At 44.6% G+C, this 14164-nt stretch overlaps 2 long non-coding RNA genes across 2 annotated transcripts; one reads left to right on the top strand and one right to left on the bottom strand.

Moving 5' to 3' along the window:
- Nucleotides 1-1975: 1975 nt before the first annotated feature.
- LOC141025707 (uncharacterized) lies at nt 1976-13749 on the bottom strand. The gene is made up of 2 exons (XR_012187910.1): nt 13431-13749; nt 1976-2271 (listed from the first exon to the last, which is right to left on the bottom strand). It is a non-coding gene; the product is annotated as an uncharacterized lncRNA (long non-coding RNA).
- Nucleotides 3369-6187, top strand: LOC141025703 (uncharacterized). The gene is made up of 4 exons (XR_012187909.1): nt 3369-4229; nt 4340-4386; nt 5002-5066; nt 5784-6187. It is a non-coding gene; the product is annotated as an uncharacterized lncRNA (long non-coding RNA).
- Nucleotides 13750-14164: the final 415 nt, after the last annotated feature.

Below are 14164 nucleotides of genomic sequence, written 5' to 3'. Positions count from 1 at the left end.
AAAACATAAAGACACATCTAACCAGAGGCTAGATGAATTATTTATTGCTAAACAGGAGCAAAAAGCAAGGAACAAAAATAAAATTGGGTTGCCTACCAACAAGCGCTAACGTTTAACGCCCCTAGCTAGGCATGATGATTTCAATGATGCTCACATAAAAGATAAGAATTGAAACATAAAGAGAGCATCATGAAGAATATGACTAGCACATTTAAGTCTAACCCACTTCCTATGCATAGTGATTTTGTGAGCAAACAACTTATGGGAACAATAATCAACTAGCATAGGAAGACAAAACAAGCATAACTTCAAAATTTTAAGCACATAGAGAGGAAACTTGATATTATTGAAATTCCTACAAGCAAATATTCCTCACTCATAATAATTTTCAGTAGCATCATGAATGAATTCCACAATATAACCAGCACCTAAAGCATTCTTTTCATGATCTACAAGTATAGAAAATTTATTACTCTCCACATAAGCAAAATTCGTCTCATTCGGAATAGTAGTGGGAGCAAACTCAACAAAATAACTATCATGTGAAGCATAATCCAATTAAAAATTAAAATCATGACGACAAGTTTCATGGTTATCTTTATTCTTTATAGCATACGTGTCATCACAATAATCATCATAAATAGGAGGCATGATTTCATCATAATAAATTTTCTCATCAAAACTTGGGGGACTAAACATATCATCTTCATCAAACATAGCATCCCCAAGCTTGTGGCTTTGCATATCATTAGCATCATGGGTATTCAAAGAATTCATACTAACAACATTGCAATCATGCTCATCATTCACGTATTTTATGCCAAGCATTCTATGTAATTCTTCTTCTAGTACTTGAGCACAATTTTCCTTCCCATCATTTTCACGAAAGACATTAAAAAGATGAAGCATATGAGGCACCCTTAATTCCATTTTTTTGTAGTTTTCTTTTATAAACTAAACTAGTGATAAAACAAGAAACAAAAAGATTCGATTACAAGATCTAAAAATATACCTTCAAGCACTAACCTCCCCGGCAACGGCGCCAGAAACTGCTTGATGTCTACTACACAACCTTCTTCTTGTAGACGTTGTTGGGCCTCCAAGTGCAGAGGTTTGTAGGACAGTAGCAAATTTCCCTCAAGTGGATGACCTAAGGTTTATCAATCCGTGGGAGCCGTAGGATGAAGATGGTCTCTCTCAAGCAACCCTGCAACCAAATAACAAAGAGTCTTGTGTCCCCAACACACCCAATACAATGGTAATTGTATAGGTGCACTAGTTCGGCGAAGAGATGGTGATACAAGTGCAATATGGATAGTAGATATAGGGTTTTGTAATCTGAAAATAAAAAAACAGCAAGGTAGCAAGCGATAAAAGTGAGCGTAAACGGTATTGCAATGCTAGGAAACAAGGCCTAGGGTTCATACTTTCACTAGTGCAAGTTCTCTCAACAATAATAACATAATTGGATCATATAACTATCCCTCAACATGCAACAAAGAGTCACTCCAAAGTCACTAATAGCGGAGCAAACGAAGAGATTATTGTAGGGTACGAAACCACCTCAAAGTTATTCTTTCTGATCGATCTATTCAAGAGTCCGTAGTAAAATAACATGAAGCTATTCTTTCCGTTCGATCTATCATAGAGTTCGTACTAGAATAACACCTTAAGACACAAATCAACCAAAACCCTAATGTCACCTAGATACTCCAATGTCACCTCAAGTATCCGTGGGTATGATTATACGATATGCATCACACAATCTCAGATTCATCTATTCAACCAACACATAGAACTTCAAAGAGTGCCCCAAAGTTTCTACCGGAGAGTCAAGACGAAAACGTGTGCCAACCCCTATGCATAAGTTCACGAGGTCACGGAACCCGCAAGTTGATCACCAAAACATACATCAAGTGAATCACGTGATATCCCATTGTCACCACAGATAAGCACATGCAAGACATACATCAAGTGTTCTCAAATCCTTAAAGACTCAATTCGATAAGATAACTTCAAAGGGAAAACTCAATCCATTACAAGAGAGTAGAGGGCGAGAAACATCATAAGATCCAATTATAATAGCAAAGCTCGCGGTACATCAAGATCGTACCACCTCAAGAACACGAGAGAGAGTGATCAAACACATAGCTACTGGTACATACCCTCAGCCCCGAGGGTGAACTACTCCCTCCTCGTCATGGATAGCGTCGGGATGATGAAGGTTTCATTCCATTTGGACTCCGTTTGATATTCCTTTTCTTCGAAACACTGAAATAGGCATGAAAACAGCAATTTGGGCCGGGCCTCCGGTTAATAGGTTAGTCCCAAAAAATAATATAAAAGTGTTTAGTAAAGCCCATAAACATCGAAAATAGATAATATAATAGCATGAATACTTCATAAATTATAGATACGTTGGAGACGTATCAATGGGCGGGGTTCCATGGAAGTTGGGACCGTGGGTGCTCGGTGGCAGCATCAGTTTCTCCGTCTCTGCCTGCGTGTCGACGCCTTTGCCACCGCGTGGTTCTTGATCTTGAGGGAGACCTGACGACACACCTTGTTGGTGGTCAGCTTCTCTGCCTCTGGACCTGCACCAGACACTGCGGCTATTACCTAAGCTGCTGTTGCTCCTTCTTTGGCTGCCACTACAAGAAAATTAAGATACCGTGACGAAAATCCTGATGACGATGGTTGAGAACATCACAGAAATTCCTAATATGTGACATTTTGTAAGTGGCGTCACTTATTATAGCAAATCGGTGACGTTTAATGTCACTGAATCACACAGCCGTTGAGCCTCACCTGGCTACCAATTTCTGTGACGGTTCGGTAATTTTCATGATGGGTCTACTAGAGTCACGAATATTAACGAATGTGTGCCGTTCTTTATTTCGTCATGTAATGTCTAGCAGTGGGGCCTACCACAACCGCGTCACGAGTTATTGAGTGGTAGGACCCACGTGACGGTGTTTGTAATGGGACTCGCCTGAGTTTCTTCATATGTTTTTGAACACTTAACTTATTTTATTTTGTCTAATGGAAGTAAATAGTGGTGGGGACGAAAGTTATTTTGTGTTTTCGTGAACTGGTGCCCATGGCGCTATAGTTGTTTCGTTCTATCTCAAGAAAATGGAAATAAGAGTGGATGAATTTTTTTGGTATGGATGTTCCTGAGATGATGCATATGGCTCTTTTTTCGTTTTATCTCAAAATTTCACATTTGATGAATTTCAGGCCATTTATCTGATATATTTCAGCATTGGCCTATATACTTGTCATACAAATGTCTCTATAAGTTCACATCTTTGAGTACAGACTCTTATAACATTACTATTTGAAAACAATCAGTCCTTGTTCCACTTTGAAGTACTTATTTTGTTTTTTTATTTTCATAATTATAAGGTCGCTATGTACAACTTTGCACATATATTTAGGTAGAGTTCTTCCAAAAAAAATTGCATGGAACAAACCACATCATAATGTTTTTGTACGAGTTACACCGCTGTTTAAATCATTTGCCATCTCATTTACATACTGCTGTATTTAACTCGAAAATAAACCATTCCCTTTCCACTAAAAAACACTTTTCGCTCCACTTTCCTAAATTTTTGCCGCATCCAATTAATTACGCCCTTATTTTTTCAGCTGCGCGGAACCAACTCCCTCCAATTTCTATCCCCATCTCCACCCCCTCTACCCCACGACTGCATCTAGCGGCGAGATTTGAGGATCACGCCGCCCGGCGCACCCTGCGGCACCAGCCGCGTAATCCTTCTCCAATGACGGCTGCTCGCCCGCCCTCCCATCAAGCCCCGGCCGCCGCGCTCGCTCTCCACAAGGAACGGCCGCCACGCCTCGCCGGCCAAGATCGGATCCGCCAACCCGCGACATCGAAGTCGCCAGCCTCTACACGCAACATCATAGCCGCTCGCCTCATCCTCACCATCGCCCACTCCAGCGCCTTCCCCAGCTTCCTTTCCTACCTCGTGCTTTACCAAGATCTGGACGTTTCCTCACCACCCCTCCATCAGCCACTACTTGAGATTAGATGCTGATTTAGAAGTTTGGTTTCGTCCAGTGACCAACAAGATGGCGGCGGCTGGAGACAACAGGTTTGGAAGAGGCAACCCGATGATGCAGTGAGGCTAGGGGATGGGTGAGAAACTCTGCAAGGAACCCCGCTGCAATACCATTAGATCTGGTCCCCTTCCAACTATTCGAGGGTATATTTCGCTGCTTCCTTATTTCTTCCATAATTTCTGGATGTAAGATTTGTGATCTGTAATTTGATTGTTCTAACCACCTATTTAAGATCTCCTTTTCCTAGTTGCAGTTCATCTAGATAAGGAGTAAGATCAATGCCCTTTGCTCTTCTCAAAGGTATGGTTTATACGTATATGTTCCTCCCTGTCTCTAAATTTCTAAAATGAATAATTTCAAGTCATGTTTCCCCTTTAAGCTGCAAGATCATGCAGTCTCCAGAACATTTAATATGTGACTAGACTCTACGTTCAGAGTATTAACATTTAACAATGAAACTGTACTAGGAATTGCCTTCTATTAGTAGTTATGGACAATAAATTAATATTCTGTGATAAAAGTTAACAAGCTAAAGATATGTTGAGGGCTCCTATCATGGGCTAATACTGCTCGGTGAAAGAGAAGATGATTTTGGTATTCTGTAATATTTTTTCTCCATGTGAACACTTGTCAGTAAATTTTTTGTCTTCTCTGTTTTATTCCGTAAACGTAGGTGCATTAGTCGACGCTTACTGTAGGTAGAAGATTGGGTTTGCAATATTAAGATAATCTTATCGGCCTTGCTATGTTGGTACAGTCTGAAGCTTGTTCTTTTTACTACTTGCTTCTCCACTTTCTATTTGCATACAATGCAATACTGGATAATTCCTTACCAGCTGGTTGTGTACGCCTAACATTTAAGCTCATCGTGTACTTCCTTTGCCCATAACTTAAATTTTTATTTCTTATATTTAGATTGAGGAAGCATCGTACAACAGCAGTGCGAGTACACAATTAGCTGTAGCTGCAGAAGAAGATGTGTAAGCACACAACCGATTCAAATAGTGTAGTTTACAGTACTAGTTCTAGTTGCTTATGGCACTTAGTTGTACATATGGTGATGATCTACCAAATTCATAGCATGTTTGAATCAATTCAGAGATGAGAAAACACACACTTAATAACAATAAGGTTGCCTACTATGGTTGGGTGATGACCTTTGGATATTGCATCGTTTTGAGACTGTTCAATATATCGAATGGATGTCACTCCTTACTAAAGAAACATTTTTGTGTTTTGCTCTGTGATTTTGTAGTACATTACTAATCTATTTTTTTGTGATGTGCTGATCTAAACTTCTGTAGTAACCAAAGCGTCAAACAACTATACTTATGCAACTAACTATGAAATATCTTCAGTAGATCACTATAGTGCATTACCATCTGCTGCCGTAGTGCCCTCACTAGTCATTCGGATGCTACTTAAACTATAAGTGGCACACTAGTTAAAAGTGCAACAGTGATCTATGTAAAATATTTTGACTGACAATGTTTTATACAAGTTTGTGTCTTCTTGTTCCGCTAACCTAACTTAATGTTTTATTGACCCATCCACATACCCGCAAATCTTGTTAATAATGTACTTAGATTCATAATTCGATAGATTATAAGTTTCTTAGTGGTACTCTTATACCTTGTTATCTATATGTTTTCATCTCATTAAGGTGCAACATGTTGTTATGTTTCATCAATTTATAGGCACCAGGAGGATTTAGCCGCGAGACATGAAGCACAAGATAGAGAATTTGAAGAGATGCAAAGAAGAGCCAACAAGAGAAGAATAAGCCTGGCAAAAGAAGCAACATGAGATGGATAACCTGATTGGATTTCTTTTAAGGGCTCAAGCAACTCAGCAAGCAAATCAGTCCAACCTGATGGTGCATGAAGGCCATCATTTTGTGAAAGAAAGATAGTTATTTAATCATACATTGCAGTCATCAGGACAACATAAGTGGTCTTTTAGTTATGTAAATATTACTTTTCGTCTTATTTATTCTCGTGTCAAACTTGAGTCTGTGATATTTTTTTTGTCATTTTGTATTTAGAAGATGATTTGGCTGACAGATGGAATAAATAATACTATGATTTGTCTTTAATTCCAACTTATAATGCAATTTGGCTCTTAACTTATTTGTATAGTGTGATGTGATGTGAATTAAATACTTTGTGATATGCATTTGCAATATAGTGGATTCGATAATTCATTGCAAATTATTTGAAATTTAATGATGTCGTCTTCATCAATAATGAAAGTAGTGATGCTAGTAGTGGGAATATATTTGCGGGTGTTGATGTGCTGTCACTGAATATGTTATAATATGGCATATTTGCTGAATATGGTATAATATGGCATATTTGCTCCTAACACGTGACATTAATTGCCCGTCATAGAAATAGCAAGTTGTTGACATTCTAGGAAACGTCACCGAAGGTCCCATATTCGGTGACATTATTTTGCGCGCGCCATCACTAGGAGTAATCTGTGACGGGGATTCTGTGACGATGCGTGTGACACCCATAAAACGTCACCCACGGGTAAATTGTGACGTTATTAGCAATTCAATGACATATTTTGGCTCATCACAGTAGGCCTGATCTCTTGTAGTGTGCTTCTCGCCGACATTGGTGCGAGTCTCCTCCACGGATTTTTTCGCCATCATGGAAACCATCTGAGCAACAATAGTATTACACAACAAGGACAACGGCATGACGAGAACTAGATCCACGGTGCAGCCTCACACAGACGATGTCATTGTCTATGTGGGTTACTAACAACTAAACAGTATATTTCTATGTATCTAGCATGCATGTCCAGTAGATGGTTATGAAGATCATATCCGTATGTGTAGACATACTAGAGGTAAATGAGAACAAGGACAATGAGAACTATTAATGGCATTGTTTAGTGTGATGCATTAATGCTTAATGTGATGGATGGATGTCAGTCCTGGCATGGAAAAAAACATGCTTAATGTCTTGGGTGAGTCCAAAAAAGTGTAACTGAGTCATAGAACTGCATGTCACAAGAACCAGTATAGACCTACGACAATACACACGAGTAGTAATGATCATTACGGATGGTATAGTGAGGAGAATGGACTTGTGTACCAGTGGAGCCAGAGTGTGGCCACCCTGACGCTGGGACCACCGGCGCCTGATGGAGACATCATCTTTGCCACATCTTCCCACACCATCTTGTGGTTCATGTACCTTGTCGAGGACCAACTTCGACTCGGGAGCAGGAGTGTGCGCTGGCAGATTGCGGTAGCTGTGGGAGTGCTTCCTATGGCCTCGCTGGAGCGGCACGGGTGCATCTAGACCTGCGATGTTGTTGCCGCCACAACTGCTGATGTTGGATCCCTGAAAGGTGTGTGTGGCAACGTTGTAGAGCAAGTGACTCACGGGCGCAGAGGGTGAGCACAACTGCCGGCGGGGGAGGAGTGCGACCCAAAGGCTTGAACTTCTCGAGCGAGGTGTAGGCAATGCCGTCAGCGCGAGGCATATGCAAAGAGTGTGAGGGAGTGTGTGTTGACTCACATGCATGATGAGAGTGAAATGGCAGCCAAGAAGGAGGCAAGGAGGAGGATGCTACATGAGATACATTGGTCCGATGAAAGGCTCCTCTCAGTTGAGGCATTCACAGTTTGCTGCTCGGGGCGTCACGTCTCCTAGCCCCTCCGAACCCAGCCTGGCGACAATGGACATGAACCACATGATGAGGTGGCCAAAATCCCCCTCTCACATGATTTTGCTGTCGGCTTTCTTACTTCTTCCCGTGTCGTGTTATGTGCGGTCGAGTCAGATACTACTTATTAACAATTTGAGCTTATGTTCCTCTCAATTGACCTCAACACACATTGATTTCATAGAAGCCACTAGAGTTTGAGACTTTTTGGTGGAGAAGAACAGTAGAAAGGGGGAGGGTGGCCACCGCAACGCAGTTTGTGATCAATCGATGCCTTCCTCAATGCGCTAGATATAGGAATAGTTGGTTTATATTGCTTGGTGCAACCTCACCACCTTATCCACATCCAACCCATAAGCATTGTTAGTTTAGTATCCTTGGTAATTTACTTGCTGAGTCCAAATGACTCACATATATGTTAACAACCCGAGGTGCATGTGTAGGTTTAGGTAATTGAGGAAAAATGATCAATGTGTTGGTTGAGTCCAAAAGTGTAACTGACAACACTGTAATTGAGTGACGCTCGCTCTCTCCGCCCTCCTCTTATATGCGCCCCCCACTTGTTAGCCTACAAAGGAATATCAGTTCACATCGACAGATAACGTCTTAGAAGGCGAGTACTCCAAATTGAATGCATTAGCCAATTTTTTGCACCAGTTTTTGGTATTATGCAACTAGGGCACGAAAGTGAATATAGACAGCAAGTTCAAGCATTGTCTATACATTTAGCTCTAGTATCTCGTAGTGTAGAGAAACACACTTCCATTTATAAAGATTGGGCGGACGCCCTGACAACTTAAGCTGATGCTGACTAGACCTGACTGGACTAGACGTGATCCGATCCCACAGGCAATGGCTCTAACCGGACTGACCGTACCGAGACAACCGTGAAGGAAGGGCTCATCCCATGGTGACCTTTGAACACTTCTTTTAACTTTGAAAATGTATCCAATGTGAATGATCACCGATGTGTACAATACTATAAGTCCGCGGGGAGTGCTCACCTGTAGAGTTAGAGGGCTGCGGCACGAGGACGGATGGGCGGGGTGCCATGGAAGTTGGGACCGTGGGTGCTTGGTGGCAACATCAGTTTCTCTGTCTCTGCCTGCGTGTCGACGCCTTTGCCACCGCGTGGTTTTTGATCTTGAGGGAGACCTGACGACACACCTTGTTGGTGGTCAGCTTCTCCGCCTCTGGACCTGCACCAGACACTGCGGCTACTACCTAAGCTGTTGCTTCTCCTTCTTTGGCTGCTTCTCGCCGACATTGGTGTGAGTCTCCTCTACGGATTTTATCGCCATCATGGAAACCATCTTAGCAAAAATAGTATTACACAACAAGGACAACGGCATGACGAGAACTCGATCCACGGAGCAGCCTCGCACCGACGATGTCATTGTCTATGTGGGTTACTAACAACTAAGCAGTATATTTCTATGTATCTAGCATGCATGTCCAGTAGATGGTTATGAAGATCATATCCGTATGTGTAGACATACTAAAGGTAAATGAGAACAAGGACAATGAGAACTATTAATGGCATTGTTTAGTGTGATGCATTGATGCTTAATGTGATGGATGTATGTCACTGCTGGCATGGAAAAATACATGCTTAATGTGTTGGGTGAGTCCAAAAAAGTGTAACTGAGTCATAGAACTGCATGTGACAAGAACCAGTAGAGACCTATGACAATACACGCAAGTAGTAATGATCATTACGGATGGTATAGTGAGGAGAAGGGACTTGTGTACCAGTGGAGCCAGAGTGTGGCCACCCTGACGCTGGGACCACCGGCGCCTGATGGAGACATCATCTTTGATGCATCTTCCCACACCACCTTGTGGTTCATGTACCGTGTCGAGGACCAACTTCAATTCGGGAGCGGGAGTGTGCGCTGGCGGCTCGCGGTAGCTGTGGGAGTGCTTCCTATGGCCTCGCTAGAGCGGCACGGGTGCATCTAGCCCTGCGATGTTGTTGCCGCCGCAACTGCTAATGTTGGATCCCTGAAAGGTGTGCGTGGCAACGTTGTAGAGCAAGTGACTCACGGGCGCAGAGGGTGAGCACAACTGCCGGCGGGGGAGGAGTGCGACCCAAAGGCTTGAACTTCTCGAGCGAGGTGCAGGCAATGCCGTCAGCGCGAGGCATATGCAAAGAGTGTGAGGGAGTGTGTGTTGACTCGCGTGCATGATCAGAGTGAAATGGCAGCCAAGAAGGAGGCAAGGAGGAGGATGCTACATGAGATACATTGCTCCGATGAAAGGCTCCTCTCAGTTGAGGCATTCAGAGTTGCTGCTCGGGGCGTTGCGTCTCCCAGCCCCTCCGAACCCAGCCTGGCGACAATGGACATGAACCACATGATGAGGTGGCCAAAATAACTCTCAAAAAAAGATGAGGTGGCCAAAATCCCCCTCTCACATGATTTTGCTCTCGGCTTTCTTACTTCTTCCCGTGTCGTGTTATGTGCGGTCGAGTTAGAATTTTATTTTATTTTGGTTTTCTTTCTTTCGGTGTGCGTGTGTATTTTGCAACAAGCCGGACGATTGGAGCAGGGCCTATCTGGTACCTGACAGCGTCTTCTGATCTGTTCTTGTTTCCGTATTTTGCCAACATTTGCTAGTTTGGTTGGCTGGCCCAAATTGGCAAAATCCAGCAAAGAGACCAGTAACCTGATAGGCCCTGCTCCAATTGGCCGACTTGCCGCAAAACATTTAAGCACACCAAACGAAAGGAAACGAAAAGGTAAATTTGTACTATATCTCAGAAAACATGACACGGCAAGAACTAAGAATACCGAGAGCAAAACCACGCCAGAGTGGGATTTCGGCTACCTCATCATGTGATTCATGTCCATTGCCTCCAGTCTGGGTATGGAGTGGCTAGGTGACACGATGTCCCGAACAACAACTGCAAGTGCATAGACTGAGGAGGAGCCTCGCATCGGATCAGCATCTCCCATGTAGTAGCCTCTTTGTTGTCTCCTTCATTGTCGTTTCACTCCAATCACGCAGGTAAGCCAACACACGCTCCCCTCCCACTCTCCCCCAGGCCTCGCGCTACTGGCATCACCCGCACCTTGCTCGAGCAGCACAAGCCATTGGGTCACGTCCCACACCTGTCGGTAGCGGTGTGCTCACCCTCTGCCCTCGTGAGCCACCATCTCTACAACGTTGCCATGCACACCTTCCAGGCACCCAACTTCGGCTGTTGCGGCGGCAACGGCATCACAGGGCTAGACGCACCCGTGCCATCCAATAGGGCCATATGAAGGCCGCCCGCGCATAATCCCGCACTCGAAGCGGAGATGACCACGCCGAGGTGCGCCACCGGTCGTCCCTCAAGTACTGGAACCACAAGGCTGTGAGGGTGGAAGCAGCCAAGCTGATGCCACCATGCGGCGCCGGTGCTCCCAGCCTCAGCGCGGCCATGCTCTCTCTCCACAGGTAACGTATGCCCTTCCGCCTCGCTATGCCGTCCATACTCATCATTAATACTAGAGACAATCCACTAGAAATATGTGTGCGTGCTTTCTCAGACAAGCAGCACAGAAAAAGAAAAGGATAGGAACAAGTACGTGTGTTTTAGGGTAAAATGTACTACATTGACATCTCTAGCGATAAGGTGCTCCAATGTGGTAGTGCCTAAGAGCAAACGTGCACCATCATTCTTGTTTCAAGCCTGAGTCACTATAAGAAAGTAATCTTTATGATTGAAACCTTCTTTATAGTATGTCCGTGGTTCTAAACACATGATATTATATGCCACTAACACTGTTTACATATAATGGAAAAATGCATTTCACTTCCCTAAAAATAATGGTGTGTATTTCGGGTATCTCATGTGCTCTAGCGAAAGGTAGTGATGTGAATGCAAGCTTGGCTTTATAAGCTAGAGAAGAACCAGCCTTTTTGTTATGAATATGTTTAACAAGTATGGTATGATACTACAGGTAAGGATTAATTTCGTGACTTAGTGGAGAATAAGACAAAAGCACAACCACCTCTCAATTGATTAGATCCATCCAAATATCCACCAAAAATAATGCACAATTACCATAAATAAGGATCCATAGATCCCCAAGTAAGATGGGAAGGTATTGCTCAAAGTATAGATATCACGGTAGTGATGCTTCCAGAAGATCATGGCAGAGAGTAAAGTATGGATCTCGCCAAAAACAAAGCTATAAGACTTCCGGAGTCAGAGTAAATCTCTCGTGGGCGATGCTTTGACATGGATCTTGAAGTAGGACGAAGTGTAGATCTTATGTAAACACCAGTAGCTGTCTTCCAAATAGATCAAGTGGTAGAACTCAAATTTTATATCTCACTAGAAGCGATGGTTTGAGATGGACCATGGAGTAGAACAAGAAATTGATCTTATGGAGAAACTAGCATTGATTCGATACTGCAAATTGAAAATAGAGGTAGGTGTGGAAGTATAGATCTTGATGTGAGCGATGCTCTGACGTGTGCCATCATGGCCGAAGAAGAAACTGGGAATGCTTGAAGATAGACCCAAAGAACCAATATTTTTGGAACGAAGGCTCGTGAAGAGCCCGGCTTTGAATTAACAAAGCCATCAACCGGCCAGGAGTTAGATCATAAGACCCAGAGAACGACGACCAAACGCATACAAAGGGGAACGCTGGGAAGCAAACCAAAAGCACGGCCTACACAATCTAACCTAAGAAAGGAAAATGAAGATTACATCTTGCTAGAAGCAGAGTACTCCACACTAGTATCCTACAAATCAAGGACAGAGCAGCAGGGCATGAGAAAGTCGGACGCGAAGATGGACATTGCTCCAGGAGCACCTAGGGAAGGAGGGAAAATAACACCTTCCTTATCTGTCACCGAAGAGGGACCCTACCCCCTCGCCATGGCTTGTAGCTGACGTAGTGTCAAGATTTAGAGAAGCTCACCTGAGAACTAGAAGGATGCCACCCTCACATCGCACGATGGACCTAGGGCGACCACCTCGATTTGGGATAAGCCATGTCGGCAACACCGCCACTAACCACACCCAACTAGTCGGAGAAGGAAAGCTTCATGGAGTCAGACGCTGAAGAGGAGGCAGCAGGGAACCAAGCAAAAATGCGAGAGGCAAGGCAGCAAAGCACCACCATTGAGAAGACCCAGGTCTCTCTGGTTTACATGAAGCCACAACCACCGGGAAGGCGAACCCTATCCCCTACCGTCAGGATCGAGAAGCCGCGTCACCAGGGCCGAGAGGCATTCACCGCCACCGGAGAGCACCAACCAGAAGAGACGACGGTGCCTACAACCCACACCGCATCCACACAATCTCGAGACACAAGCAACATCAATCCTGCGCCTACACATCATCCCATCAGAGCCCCTACACCACTGACGATGACTTCAGGAAGTTCACGACGCGCAAGGCGCCGCCGCCGCCAAATCCGCAGGGGATTGTGGGTTTTCACCCTGGCAGGAGGTCGGGGTGGAGAGTTGGGACCTCAGCAGCGCCCCATGGAAGAAAGTGGCGCCCTTGGGCGTCGCCCCCGTCGGGCCGGCCAAGCCGGCCAGGGTTTCCCCCAGGCCGCAAGCTACTCCACCATGCTCACCAACACCGGAGCCAACGAGCGAATCGCACTCCACGGCGTACAGAGCGAGAGAGGCAACAGGGAGGTGGGATCTCGTACCTCCAGATCTGACGCAGATGAGATCTGCACCGCGACCAAAAGTCCACCAATGGCCCACCGCCCTCACGGCCGAGTACGCCGGCCAGCACACCGCCTGCGAACGCCGGCGGTCGCAATACGAGGCGTCCTCGCCGGCAGGGGCCGCCGCTCCAGGTACCAATGGCCTTCGAGAGGGATGAAGTGCCGCACTCCCCGCCGCCACCTTGATCGGCGCCTGCGCTAGCTGTCCTGGTGGCCGTCTCCAGTGGCGGCGAGGGAGGAGGAGAGGGTTGGAGGGGTGGTGGCGGCGGCGGAACCCTAGTCGCCCCCAAGTCACCCGGGGGGGGGGGGGGCGACGCGAGGGTCGGGAGGGGGGATTCAAGAACCAACATTTAAAGCACTCACCTACCGTACTTTGTTTGACTCGGGAAAACAAGTGTAGTTTGTGAGAGATATTTCTAACACTCACTCTGCATGTGGGTCCTTATATATGTGTAGTACTAGAGATGAGTAAAATATGGTTGTAAATAATAAAGAGGGATTTATATAAGACATGTTAACATATATAGAAAATAGCTGGCATCAAGGCTAAAAGAAGCATCCAATGCATGATTGTGATCAGCTAGAGAAGGGGTACACTTTTGTGAACATTGCCTTTTTGAGGACTCGCCGCTCCCCTCCATAATACATATGCCATCTATATTCAGATTTTACATTGATTAGAGGCTTCACTAATACAGTGGAATATATATTAC

Source organism: Aegilops tauschii, chromosome 1 (genome assembly GCF_002575655.3).
Source record: "Aegilops tauschii subsp. strangulata cultivar AL8/78 chromosome 1, Aet v6.0, whole genome shotgun sequence".
Classification (NCBI taxonomy): Eukaryota; Viridiplantae; Streptophyta; class Magnoliopsida; order Poales; family Poaceae; genus Aegilops; species Aegilops tauschii.
This window is presented reverse-complemented; position numbering and strand designations above follow the sequence as displayed.